A 12039-nucleotide genomic window follows, 5' to 3' on the forward strand; every position below is an offset into this window, starting at 1 on the left:
ACACAAAATATGTTTGGGGATAATACGAAGACGGAATTTAATGTAAACGAGCTTAACCTTTTGTCTGTAGAGAAAATGATGGACGCTAGGGGGCAGTCTAGTCTGCACAATACATGTAAAGGATTACATTGCCGGTGACACAATGATATAGGATGGCGCTATAGAGATAAGGAGGACTATTTATTACATCACTGGCCATGTATTTCTATACACTCACCGGCCACTTTATTAGGTAAACCTGTCCAACTGCTCATTAACACTTAATTTCTAATCAGCCAATCACATGGCGGCAACTCAGTGCATTTAGGCATGTAGACATGGTCAAGACAATCTCCTGCAGTTCAAACCGAGCATCAGTATGGGGAAGAAAGGTGATTTGAGTGCCTTTGAACGTGGCATGGTTGTTGGTGCCAGAAGGGCTGGTCTGAGTATTTCAGAAACTGCTGATCTACTGGGATTTTCACGCACAACCATCTCTAGGGTTTACAGAGAATGGTCCGAAAAAGAAAAAACATCCAGTGAGTGGCAGTTCTGTGGGCGGAAATGCGTTGTTGATGCCAGAGGTCAGAGGAGAATGGCCAGACTGGTTCGAGCTGATAGAAAGGCAACAGTGACTCAAATAGCCACCCGTTACAACCAAGGTAGCCAGAAGAGCATCTCTGAACGCACAGTATGTCGAACTTTGAGGCAGATGGGCTACAGCAGCAGAAGACCACACCGGGTGCCACTCCTTTCAGCTAAGAACAGGAAACTGAGGCTACAATTTGCACAAGCTCATTGAAATTGGACAATTGAAGATTGGAAAAACGTTGCCTGGTCTGATGAGTCTCGATTTCTGCTACGACATTCGGATGGTAGGGTCAGAATTTGGCGTCAACAACATGAAAGCATGGATCCATCCTGCCTTGTATCAACGGTTCAGGCTGGTGGTGGTGATGTCATGGTGTGGGGAATATTTTCTTGGCACTCTTTGGGCCCCTTGGTACCAATTGAGCATCGTTGCAACGCCAAAGCCTACCTGAGTATTGTTGCTGACCATGTCCATCCCTTTATGACCACAATGTACCCAACATCTGATGGCTACTTTCAGCAGGATAATGCGCCATGTCATAAAGCTGGAATCATCTCAGACTGGTTTCTTGAACATGACAATCAGTTCACTGTACTCCAATGGCCTCCACAGTCACCAGATCTCAATCCAATAGAGCATCTTTGGGATGTGGTGGAACGGGAGATTCGCATCATGGATGTGCAGCCGACAAATCTGCGGCAACTGTGTGATGCCATCATGTCAATATGGACCAAAATCTCTGAGGAATGCTTCCAGCACCTTGTTGTATCTATGCCACGAAGAATTGAGTCAGTTCTGAAGGCAAAAGGGGGTCCAACCCGTTACTAGCATGGTGTACCTAATAAAGTGGCCGGTGAGTGTACATGTATTGTGTTAGCTACACCGCCCCCTAGTGGTCACTATCGACATAGGATTCTAAAATGGTGAACAGATAATATTCAGCCTTTATAATACAGACGGGCAGATGTTTCCTGAATTCCTGCACATTTATCAGTTTTATGGATCTTTGATGTTTTTGTCGTTGTTTATCACAAAACATGGAGATGCCGGGGATTGAACCCGGGGCCTCATACATGCAAAGCATGCGCTCTACCACTGAGCTACATCCCCTATAGGAAACCTTTACAAATACTCCAATTCCTGAGACAATATACTACGTGTAGCCCTATTGTGTTGATACTACTGGATATCATTATGTGCCCCCAGTTTCTTGTCCCCCCATCTCTGCCCCCAGTTTCTTGTTCCCCCATCTCTGCCCCCAGTTTCTTGTTCCTCCAGTTTCTTGTACCCCCATCTATGGCCCCAGTTTCTTGTCCCCCCATCTCTGCCCCCAGTTTCTTGTTCCCCCATCTCTGCCCCCAGTTTCTTGTTCCTCCAGTTTCTTGTACCCCCATCTCTGGCCCCAGTTTCTTGTCCCCCCATCTCTGCCCTCAGTTTCTTGTCCCCCCATAAATGCCCCCAGCTTCATGTCCCCCCATCTGTACCCCCAGTTTCTTGTCCCTCCATCTCTGTCCTCAGTTTCTTGTCCCCCCATAAATGCCCCCAGTTTCTTGTCCCACCATCTCTGCCCGCAGTTTCTTGTCCCCCCATCTCTGCCCCCAGTTTCTTGTCCCTCCATCTCTGCCCCCAGTTTATTGTCCCTCCCCATCTCTGCCCCCAGTTTCTTGTCCCCCCATAACTGCCCCCAGTTTCTTGTACCCCCATCTCTGCCCTCAGTTTCTTGTCCCTCTATCTCTGCCCCCAGCTTCATGTCCCCCCATCTGTGCCCCCAGTTTCTTGTCCCTCCATATCTGCCCCAGTTTCTTGTCCCCCCATCTCTGCCCCCAGTTTCTTGTCCCCCCATCTCTGCCCCAGTTTCTTGCCCCCCATCTCTGCCCCAGTTTCTTGTCCCCCCATCTCTGCCCCCAGTTTCTTGTCCCTCCATCTCTGCCCCCAGCTTCATGTCCCCCCTCCATCTCTGCCCCCAGCTTCATGTCCCCCTCCTACATCGGCCCCAGTGTAGTAGCACTCACCTTGGCCACGCTCCCCCGCCGCTCTCTCTGCTCGCTCAGTGCATATAGTTCTCGGGCTTCTGCCTGTGTGTGTCCTATATGAGGCAGAGCGAGGCCCCGGCGTCAGGGTGCTATGACGCCGGGCCGTGCTCTGCTTCATATATGCCACATTTTAAGTAGCCTACTACCTTTTCCTGGCAAATATGTGTGTGTGTGTTTAATTTCCCCAAAATCCATTCAGCCGTTTGGCTGTGATTGAGGAACATCCAAATACACAAACCCACAAACATCCAAACTCACAAATTTTCACCTTTATAATATTAATAGGATACGGGAAGATGTTTCCTGAATGTTTATCAGTTTTTTTGATCTTTGATGTTTTTGTACGTGTTAATCACATGACATGGAGATGCTGGGGATTGAACCCGGGGCCTCATACATGCACAGCATGCGCTCTACCACTGAGCTACATCCCCTATATAATTGTTCTATTAATGTTCCCAATTCTGAGATGAAACAACACGTTCCATTGACCTCCTGTACTGAGGGGAAATAACCCCAGCAGGTATTAGGCCCTGTTTAGTTACCGATCCCTGCCGCTGCCCACAGCCACCTTTCCTTACATTTCAGTCCTCTAGGGGGCCCCATACGTCTCATATTATGTAGCTGAGGCTGAACAGTGTCAGGATGTGGTTGGCAGCAACGTGGTATGCAACGTACAGGGCCCCCTGGAGGGCTGAAGTGTAAGCGAATGATGGATACCAAGACTATTTTTCCCAGATGCATTGGGAGCATTGGTAAGAATATTCTATAGGGGATGTAGCTCAGTGGTAGAGCGCATGCTTTGCATGTATGAGGCCCCGGGTTCAATCCCCGGCATCTCCACCCTTTGAGACAAACAACTACAAAACAAGGACAGTAAAACTGATATACAGGCATGAAGTCTCACGAAATATGTTCGGGGATAATACGAAGACGGAATTTAATGTAAAAGAGCATAACCTTTTGTCTGTAGAGAAAATGATGGACACTAGGGGGCAGTCTAGTCCACACAATACATGTACAGTAATACATTGCCGGTGACCCTGCAGCACCTGGTGACTTCACATCCTACCACGAACGTGATATGCCAGAAATCCTGTATAAATTGTCATGTGCCCGACATCTTGCGCCTCCTGTCACTGTGGAGCCGAGCCCTGGTCTACAAGGATCCGTATCCAATATGTCCCTACAAGTTGAAGTGCGTACATGGATGTTTTTGTGTTTGAGTTGACTGCCCCCTACTGTCCACCATGCGCTTATGTTTCCACATTATATGATGGTGAACGATACAATGTTTTTTTATTTTGAAGCTTATTTTTTGACAGAATCCAGTTGTTTGAGGATCATCCAGACACCTGAGCTCTGAAATGTAGCATCTGTATTGTATGTAGATAATCTGTACAAAACATGGAGATGCCGGGGATTGAACCCAGGGCCTCATACATGCAAAGCATGCGCTCTACCACTGAGCTACATCCCCTATAGAAGGGGCACCAGTCTATATCATATTCACAAGGACACTAACAGCTCAGTGACATGTACAGCAGTTCCATTTTGCACATTTCCGGTCTGGACGAAACCACCGGGAGATCTCATGAGACAAATCTCGCAAGGTTCCCCCAACAAATGCTCTCAGTGCTGCCCCTCCTGGATTCAGCAATCTGCCTCCTAATGCCTCACAGCAGATGTAAACTGGGACTGTCCTGGTGTCCCAAGAGGCCCCCGCTACCATAGGGCCCAGTAGGAGTGCACCATATGCCCTATATTTAATGCAGCCCTGTATTCCCTGCTCATATAATACCGCCAGACAGTTCACCTATACCACCGTATCATATCCAGGGCACTCATACTGACAGTGGGGTGTGAAGGCTCCAGTGTAACAGTTTATTAGCTTTCTTTCTATATATAGGCTCCTAGAGTTGAGCTGGAAACCACAATGGCATAGGATGGCGCTATAGAGATAAGGAGGACTATTTATTACATCACTGGCCATGTATTTCTATACATGTATTGTGTCAGCTACACCGCCCCTAGTGGTCACTATCGACATAGGATTCTAAAATGGTGGACAGATAATATTCAGCCTTTATAATACAGACAGGCAGATGTTTTCTGAATTCCGGCACATTTATCAGTTTTATGGATCTTTGATGTTTTTGTAGTTGTTTATCACAAAACATGGAGATGCCGGGGATTGAACCCGGGGCCTCATACATGCAAACCATGCGCTCTACCACTGAGCTACATCCCCTAAGGAAAACTTCTGAAAATACTCCAATAATAATAATACCGCCATATAGATATAATGTAGCCATACAGCGCCCACATACAGCACACCGAAATAACACTGTCATACTAATAAATAGTAAAAACATAGAGTGCATATAAATGATACTGCCACACTGTGCAAAACAATAATACCACCATATAGTGCACACGGATAATACTCCCATACTATACACATTAGTAGTGCTACCACGCAGTACACGTAAAAAAACACTTTCATGTCATTTTTCAGAGACTAAAATATTGATGTTCTGTCCTAAGAAAAGATCATGAATATACAATGTTGTGGGGTCTGAGACCCTTTTTAACCCCCTATATGTTCTATGTGCACTATACCCCGTAGGTGCTGTGGGGGCCCAGTCAGTGTTTACTATGGGGCCCAGTCTTTGCTAGTTACAACCCCTGATAACAGACCTGAAATGTAGACAGAATAGTACCAGCATATATAAGTGCCATATACCTGCCCATAATAATAATAATACCAATGTAATACTGCCATATAGGTGGTATGTAGTCTCAGAAATATGAGCGTTTTCACACTGTGTATGAGGGGATGTAGCTCACTGGTAGAGCGCATGCTTTGCATGTATGAGGCCCTCGGTTCAATCCCCGGCATCTCGATGTTTTGTGTTACATAATAATCAATCAAAAAAGATAGGAGTGCACCATATGCCCTATATTTAATGCGGCCCTGTATTCCCTGCTCATATAATACCGCCAGACAGTTCACCTATACCACCTTATCATATCCAGGGGCCCCTTCCAGATGTTTTGAGAGAGTTGGAGAATAACAGAGGGGCCTTGAGCCTCCTTGTGCACTTAGGCCCATGTATATCTGCCGTCCCCGCAGCCCCTGGAGCTATGATCTCCTCATTACACAATATACACATTTACATATATCTGCCATATATTGGAGCATGTGTTGGTGCGGTCGTGTATTTGGTGTAACTGCTACCTCTGTCTTACTTATCATTATAGGCTCCTAGATCACAAAATATTATTATATACAGTAAAAAAAGAAAAACAATTTACACAATCTTTTTTTTTTTTTTTTTTTTTTTTATTTACTTTTTTTTTTTAGGAAGAATTTGCCATGGAATAAAGTATATGGCACCATCCGGGTCTGGAGCTGCCGTGTCCTGTAACGGATTGTAGTTCAGGCTGTTCTTTTTCCAGGCTTGGATATTCTTTCTGGATAGAAAAAGATAAAATGTTATTATTTCTATGTTACATGTCACATACATCTGATAGGGCGGAGGGAAAAGATGAAATATAGATGGCTTACCTTCCATTATTTTGGGATGTCTCTGTTCATAGCCCTTCATGGGGCTTCATTGGAAGCAGTGGTTACGGCACAGGGGGCACTGAGAGTGAGAGCGGAGCCAGGTCGAGATGCAACCCTGATGAAAGTTATGAGTACAGGGAAGCTCTGTGACTTGCTCTCCGATCTCATATTCAGTCATGCAGATTACACATGACTGGGCCTCCTCCTGAGGTATTACCTCTCTAGTGGGTAAGTTCTGAATCTGCAGAGTTCTCCTGCTGGGCGGACGCCGCCGTCTCTCATGCCAAAGTAGATATTGTGCATGTGGTTCAAGTGGTTGCCCCTGTGGCATTGCCGGTGACGTTGGGGTCATCCCACCCATGTCCAGCAGCTGAATGAATCTACTGAATGCACGGGTTGCAGGGTAGGAGTATACAGGAGATCTGCTTGGAATTGGATCCTCAGGGGGTGGAATCGGATTTGGCCGTTGAAATTCAGTTGTATCAGCTGTGGATCCACTTGCTGGACGGTTGTTATCAATGCTACTCTCTCCTATTATTCTGGAGGGCTCTGCAGGGGCGGGTCTTAATGGAGAGCGGCTTCTTTCCCTGCTCTCTTCTAGTCCTCTGTGCTGTGGAGGAGCTCTGTCGCGTCTCCCTGTCCTCGCAGTGATAGGATTCCTGCTTCTTTGATGTCCAGTAGAAGGTTCTCCACGATGTCCTTGGGATGACCTCAGTCTATGGACAATTGCTGCCTGACCTGTAAATATATAAAGGTAACACATTTAGCCCATGGGAATGGATCCTGTTATTGCTAAGGGTTTTGAGGAGAAGAGACCCCAGTATAGTTAAGTTTAACAGTAACCTGAATAAAGATATATATCATTCACTGGATGAAGGGACGCCATCAACTAATATTGGACAAACTGGGCCCCATAATCACAAAACAGTAAGTCGTCTGAAATTTTTTTTTTTTTATTCCCAATAAATAAATAAATAAAAGAACTCCCAGCAATGTTAAATCCCCAATGCTAAGGGCTAGTTCACACGTAAAAACCGCCTGGCTTATTTTGGTCCCGAAAAAAAAAACGCTTCCTAAAGTGAATAGACTGTAAAAAAAAAAAAAAAAAAACGCTAGGCGTTTTCGGTCTAGATTTTGTTTTGCAAAAAAAATGCTAGACGTTTTTCGCCTCCCATTCACTTCTATTGCTTTCCTCAGGTGGAATCCGCCTTAAGAAAGGTCATGCCGCTTCTTTTTTCCGCTAGCAGGCGAAATCTGAGGCGAAATCTGCTGTCAAAATCTGCCTCATTGCCCCCCGTGTGAACTAGCCCTAATGGTCCCGCTGCTCATAGTGTATAGTAATCATACAGGGACCAAAAGAATAATAATCTAATGGGGATTTATAGAGATTATTAGAAGCCTAATCTAATGCCAAACAAAGATCTTTGGGAGATATAATTGCCCAACCTGATAATTGCGGGGATTAATGCATGTCCATAGCATATGCCATTAAGAACAACAGGGAGGCATAGAAGGCACTCTCCCCAGTAAACACTAACCCCAATGGGCTGGTAGTTCCCTAAATTAACTGGAAACACAAGCAACAGCCTCTCCCTGTCATAGACTTGTATGTGCGCTGGCCACCAAGGATTAAAGCCCATAAGTTCCCTCTCCACACAGGTGAGCGCTAGCTTTCCCCCAACCAGGGCCGCGCCTCTGAGGCGAGGTCACGCAGCCGCCTCAGGCAGCACTTTCAAAGGGGCGGCAATTTTACCAGTTTATTTTTTTCCTTATTTTTTCTCTTAACCAGCCCAAGACAGGATGCCCTGAAAACAGATCTGAACAGTAATGTCCCAGATGTCGCGTGGGGACGTCACGTCTGGGACATTGCCCTAAATTCCTGAAGGCTGTGCTAGGAGTAACAATGGATCCCAGAGAGGTGAGTTACACTGTTTATTATGCTTCTTCACCTCCCCTGAGTCTCTGATTATTATACTCCGGGGTCTGAAAAGACCCCAGGGTATAATAATAGCGGCAGTTTCTCTCGGGGTTAGCCTTGTTTGTTCCGGTGCCCGTTCAAAGAGGGTAACCTCTCGCCAGAAATCTATTCAGCAAAAACTCACTTTGCTGATCATATTCATGTATGCTTGAACAGTTACTCTGTATACAGAGGAACTGCCCCCCTTCGGGATGCCCCTTTTAAAGAGGACGTTTCACCGATTTGGGCACAGGCAGTTCTATATACTGCTGGAAAGCTGACAGTGCTTGTCCATAGACAAATATTATCTGGTGGGAGGGGGCGTTCCTCCCAGCTCACCCAGTACAGCACAATAGGCACTGCTGCGGAGAAGGATGTACCTGAGTGACTGTCAGGAACGCCCTTCTGACTGTAAAGAGCTACGGTACCAGGGCCGATAGTTCTTTACCCGGGGCACAGATTGGGAAAGCCGACAGTGCACTGAATTCAGATCATTGTCAGCGTTCCAGCAGTATATAGAACTGCCTACGCCCAAATCAGTGAAAGGTCCTCTTTATGGGTCTGGGGGGTGGCAGTTTCTTTTCTGAACAAGGTAGTGATGGGAGATATGAAGAAACTGGACCGAACGGTAGCTAGTAGCGGAAAAAGAAGCGACATGCCCTATCTGAGCAGAATCAGCCGTGAATTCCATGGTTTGACCATTTATTCGGGCCTACACAGGAGTGGGTTGCCGCGATAGAAAGCTGATGCTGCATCGGCATTTCGTCGCGGAATGTTCATATGGAATGTTCCGTGAAAAAGATATGAAGGTCACAGCTCTTAATATAGAAAAAATGATAATAATTTAGAAGTGCACTACTCACGTGTCAGAGCCGTCAGCGTTGTAGCAGGATTCCAAAAGATCGGTGCACGGATAATGGCTCTCTCGGCTAAGCCAAAATGTAGCAACAGGAAAAGACAAAAGGATATATCCAGCACTCGGAATCCGGCCTAATAAAAATAAAACTTAACTTTTATTAAGAAATGGTCATTCTTCCATTAAAAAATTATGATCATACAAGGGACATTAGCTTACCCCTCGTATGATCAAAACATTTTAATGGAAGAATGACCAATTCTTAATAAAAGTTAAGTTTATTTTTATTAGGCCGGATTCCGAGTGCTGGATATATCCTTTTGTCTTTTCCTGTTGCGGAATGTTCCGTGACCTTTTCCTCCGTGTGAACATACCCTTAGAGTGGGGGGTTTAACGTTGTTGGGATTTCTTTTATTGATTTATTGGGAATAACAGTTATGTTTTAGACAGGTTATTGTTTTGTGATTATGGGGCCCAGTTTGTCAAATTGCCTGAATAAAGAACTTCTGTTTTCTATCATGGGCAGGGGTGGAATTCGGAGGAAAGTAAAACCCACCCCAAACGACTAGGAATGGAAAATGTGCTGTTTACCCTGAAACATTGCTCAGCAGACCCCAGGGATAACTCCTCCCAGGAAATCTCCTCTAGGGTGGGGGGAATATTGTCTCTCTCTTCCTGAACAATTCACTTACCTTGATTCTCCGGTCGGCGCAGCCATGTATCATTGTCAGCTATCAGCTGACGCAGCTCTCGGGCGCTCATGGCTTAGTTACCAAGGCGGAGCTGATGAAATATTAGAGAACTAAGTTCTCAGGTGGCTCCGATATTACTGGGCCCTGATCAAAGATCAGTAAGAATGAATGGAAGTAATCACTAGATATGTAGTACAAACTAGTTCGCTCTTCCAGAACCAAAGTGAAGTGTCAGCAAAAGCATCAACTCAAGAAATGGCTGAGATGTCACAGCGCTCAGGGTTTATATACCCTCAAGGTTCCGTTATGACATCATCATATGCAAATATGTGCATTATGACATCATCATATGCAAATATGTGCATTATGACATCATCATATGCAAATGTGAACAGAACCTCACATAATAGGTAAGCAGATCCTAGTTTTATGAGATCACAGAAGTAAGGTCATGTGACTGTGTGTGTGTGTGTGCAAAAAAAAAAAAATAATAATAATAATTTGAATTAAAATCTGGATGTGGCTATTTCTAGGTACCGTACCTATGAACTCCTGGCTATTTTTAGGTACCATCCGTGTACCGTGCCTATAAACTTAAATGAACTGCAGATGTATCATATTTATCCCAGTAAATTTTCACTTTATTAGGACATTTATGTTACAATGGCTAATCTTCCTCGCACTGCGGACATCCATCCACTCTATAACAATCTTCATGTAGTGTGGAACAACAAGAAAAACAAGTTGTCAATTTTTTAGACTTTTTCCCCAAATCAAAGTGGCAAATCAGACATTTCTCCTTTTCCTTGCAATTTTTTGTGTGTTTTGGTTGTTTCCCTTTTTCTCCTCTTTGTGGATACCTTCTGCACTTTGTTACCTTCTAAGGGGCGTTTGTTTGAAGAATTTTTAGGTGTATGGTCAATTTCCTTCTTGTTGAATGTTAATTGTTTGGTCTTTTTCTTAGGACGACCTTTTACTCTAATTTTAGATGTGAAATGCATATCTTTGCCTATAACCTGAAAAGGCACAACTACCTGCGGACGCGCAGATGAAGATTTGCAGCTTGTAGAAGGTGGTGTATTTCTATCAACTATATCCGGAACATTTGAAGTCCCAGCACCTGCAACATCTTGATGTACAGACTGGTTCTATGACAAGCTGGGTTGTAATAACGAAGAACCTCGTCTGGCATTGTTTTGGATAACCTTGATTTCTTCCAAGTAGTTTAGAAAGGTTGAAGTTCCGTCATTAGATAAAATATCCGCCAACTGAGATAGGGATTGTAACGCCAGATTGTACTTAGCAGTACTACTGCGTGGTTCTTCGTCAATAGTCTCTTGTTCTTCCACAGCACAATATAAATCAAATTCTGTGTCTTCAAAACTAGGCTCAATTTGCAAATTTTCCCAGTATTTTTGTGGAAGCAGTTCCTATCATACAAAGGGATTGATTCGGTTTCTCTCATTAAAAGCATGTGTCTGCATGGAACACAATATTGTAGCCGGAAACTGCAGTTACACAAGTTAACAGAACTGTCGTAAGCTTTTGAGTGATCGCCATTGCATGTGTTGATTACGGAATTCTACAAAATTTGCAAATTTGGCTTCATCGTTTGAAAACTCTTTAGAACTTTGCAAAAGAACCGTACACCAACTTCTGTCATTTCCTGCGATGCTGAATCAAGGTGAGTTTACAATGGCAGATCGATTATTCTAAATGTTTTAAGCGACTGTTGAATCTGTTTATGCTGTAATCAGTTATCTATGAACGTTATGAGTTCTTTCATGCAAATAGTCACTGTTGGTAAGCTTCGAAACTTTTCCTGAAGATTAGAGATGAGCAAATGCCGTTCGATCGAATATCATGGCGTTCGATGTATTCTTTAACAATCGAATACCAGGCCGCATACGCAGTAAAAATTTGTATCCCCTCCCACTTTCCCTGGCATGTTTTTTGCACCAATAACTGTGCAGGGGAGGTGGGGCAGAAACTACGACAATGGAGGCAGTGAAAAAAAATAGAAAACACCCATTGTCTGCCGAAAACATGTGCCCTCCCATTCATAAGAACGGCCGCCGCCCTATTCGACATTTTTGCCGTCAGATATATGGAGAGAAACATATCTGATGAGGGCTAGATAGCAATTAGCTTCAGATAGGCAGGCAAGAAGTAATGAAGAAAGCCAACAGCTCTTCTCAGAGCTATACACTGTAGGGACATCAGTCCAGCTTTCCCTGGACGGTGGAAAACAGGGATACACAACAGATACAACTTCATATATAGCGGAGAAACAGCTTTCATTTTTAGCTGTCCGCACACAGAATAGCCGGAATCCATAGCAGTGACTAATTCATATAGA

The 12039-nt window shown here is 44.5% G+C and overlaps 5 non-coding genes across 5 annotated transcripts; 1 reads left to right on the forward strand and 4 right to left on the reverse strand.

The window, feature by feature from the left end:
• Positions 1–1609: 1609 nt before the first annotated feature.
• TRNAA-UGC (transfer RNA alanine (anticodon UGC)) lies at positions 1610–1681 on the reverse strand. The gene has a single exon. It is a non-coding gene; the product is annotated as a tRNA-Ala (tRNA).
• A 1285-nt stretch (positions 1682–2966) lies between these two features.
• On the reverse strand, positions 2967–3038 carry TRNAA-UGC (transfer RNA alanine (anticodon UGC)). Its single transcript has one exon. It is a non-coding gene; the product is annotated as a tRNA-Ala (tRNA).
• A 337-nt stretch (positions 3039–3375) lies between these two features.
• TRNAA-UGC (transfer RNA alanine (anticodon UGC)) lies at positions 3376–3447 on the forward strand. The gene has a single exon. It is a non-coding gene; the product is annotated as a tRNA-Ala (tRNA).
• Positions 3448–4012: 565 nt separating this feature from the next.
• TRNAA-UGC (transfer RNA alanine (anticodon UGC)) lies at positions 4013–4084 on the reverse strand. Its single transcript has one exon. It is a non-coding gene; the product is annotated as a tRNA-Ala (tRNA).
• A 699-nt stretch (positions 4085–4783) lies between these two features.
• Positions 4784–4855, reverse strand: TRNAA-UGC (transfer RNA alanine (anticodon UGC)). The gene has a single exon. It is a non-coding gene; the product is annotated as a tRNA-Ala (tRNA).
• Positions 4856–12039: the final 7184 nt, after the last annotated feature.

This window comes from Leptodactylus fuscus, chromosome 3 (assembly GCF_031893055.1).
Source record: "Leptodactylus fuscus isolate aLepFus1 chromosome 3, aLepFus1.hap2, whole genome shotgun sequence".
Taxonomy (NCBI): Eukaryota; Metazoa; Chordata; class Amphibia; order Anura; family Leptodactylidae; genus Leptodactylus; species Leptodactylus fuscus.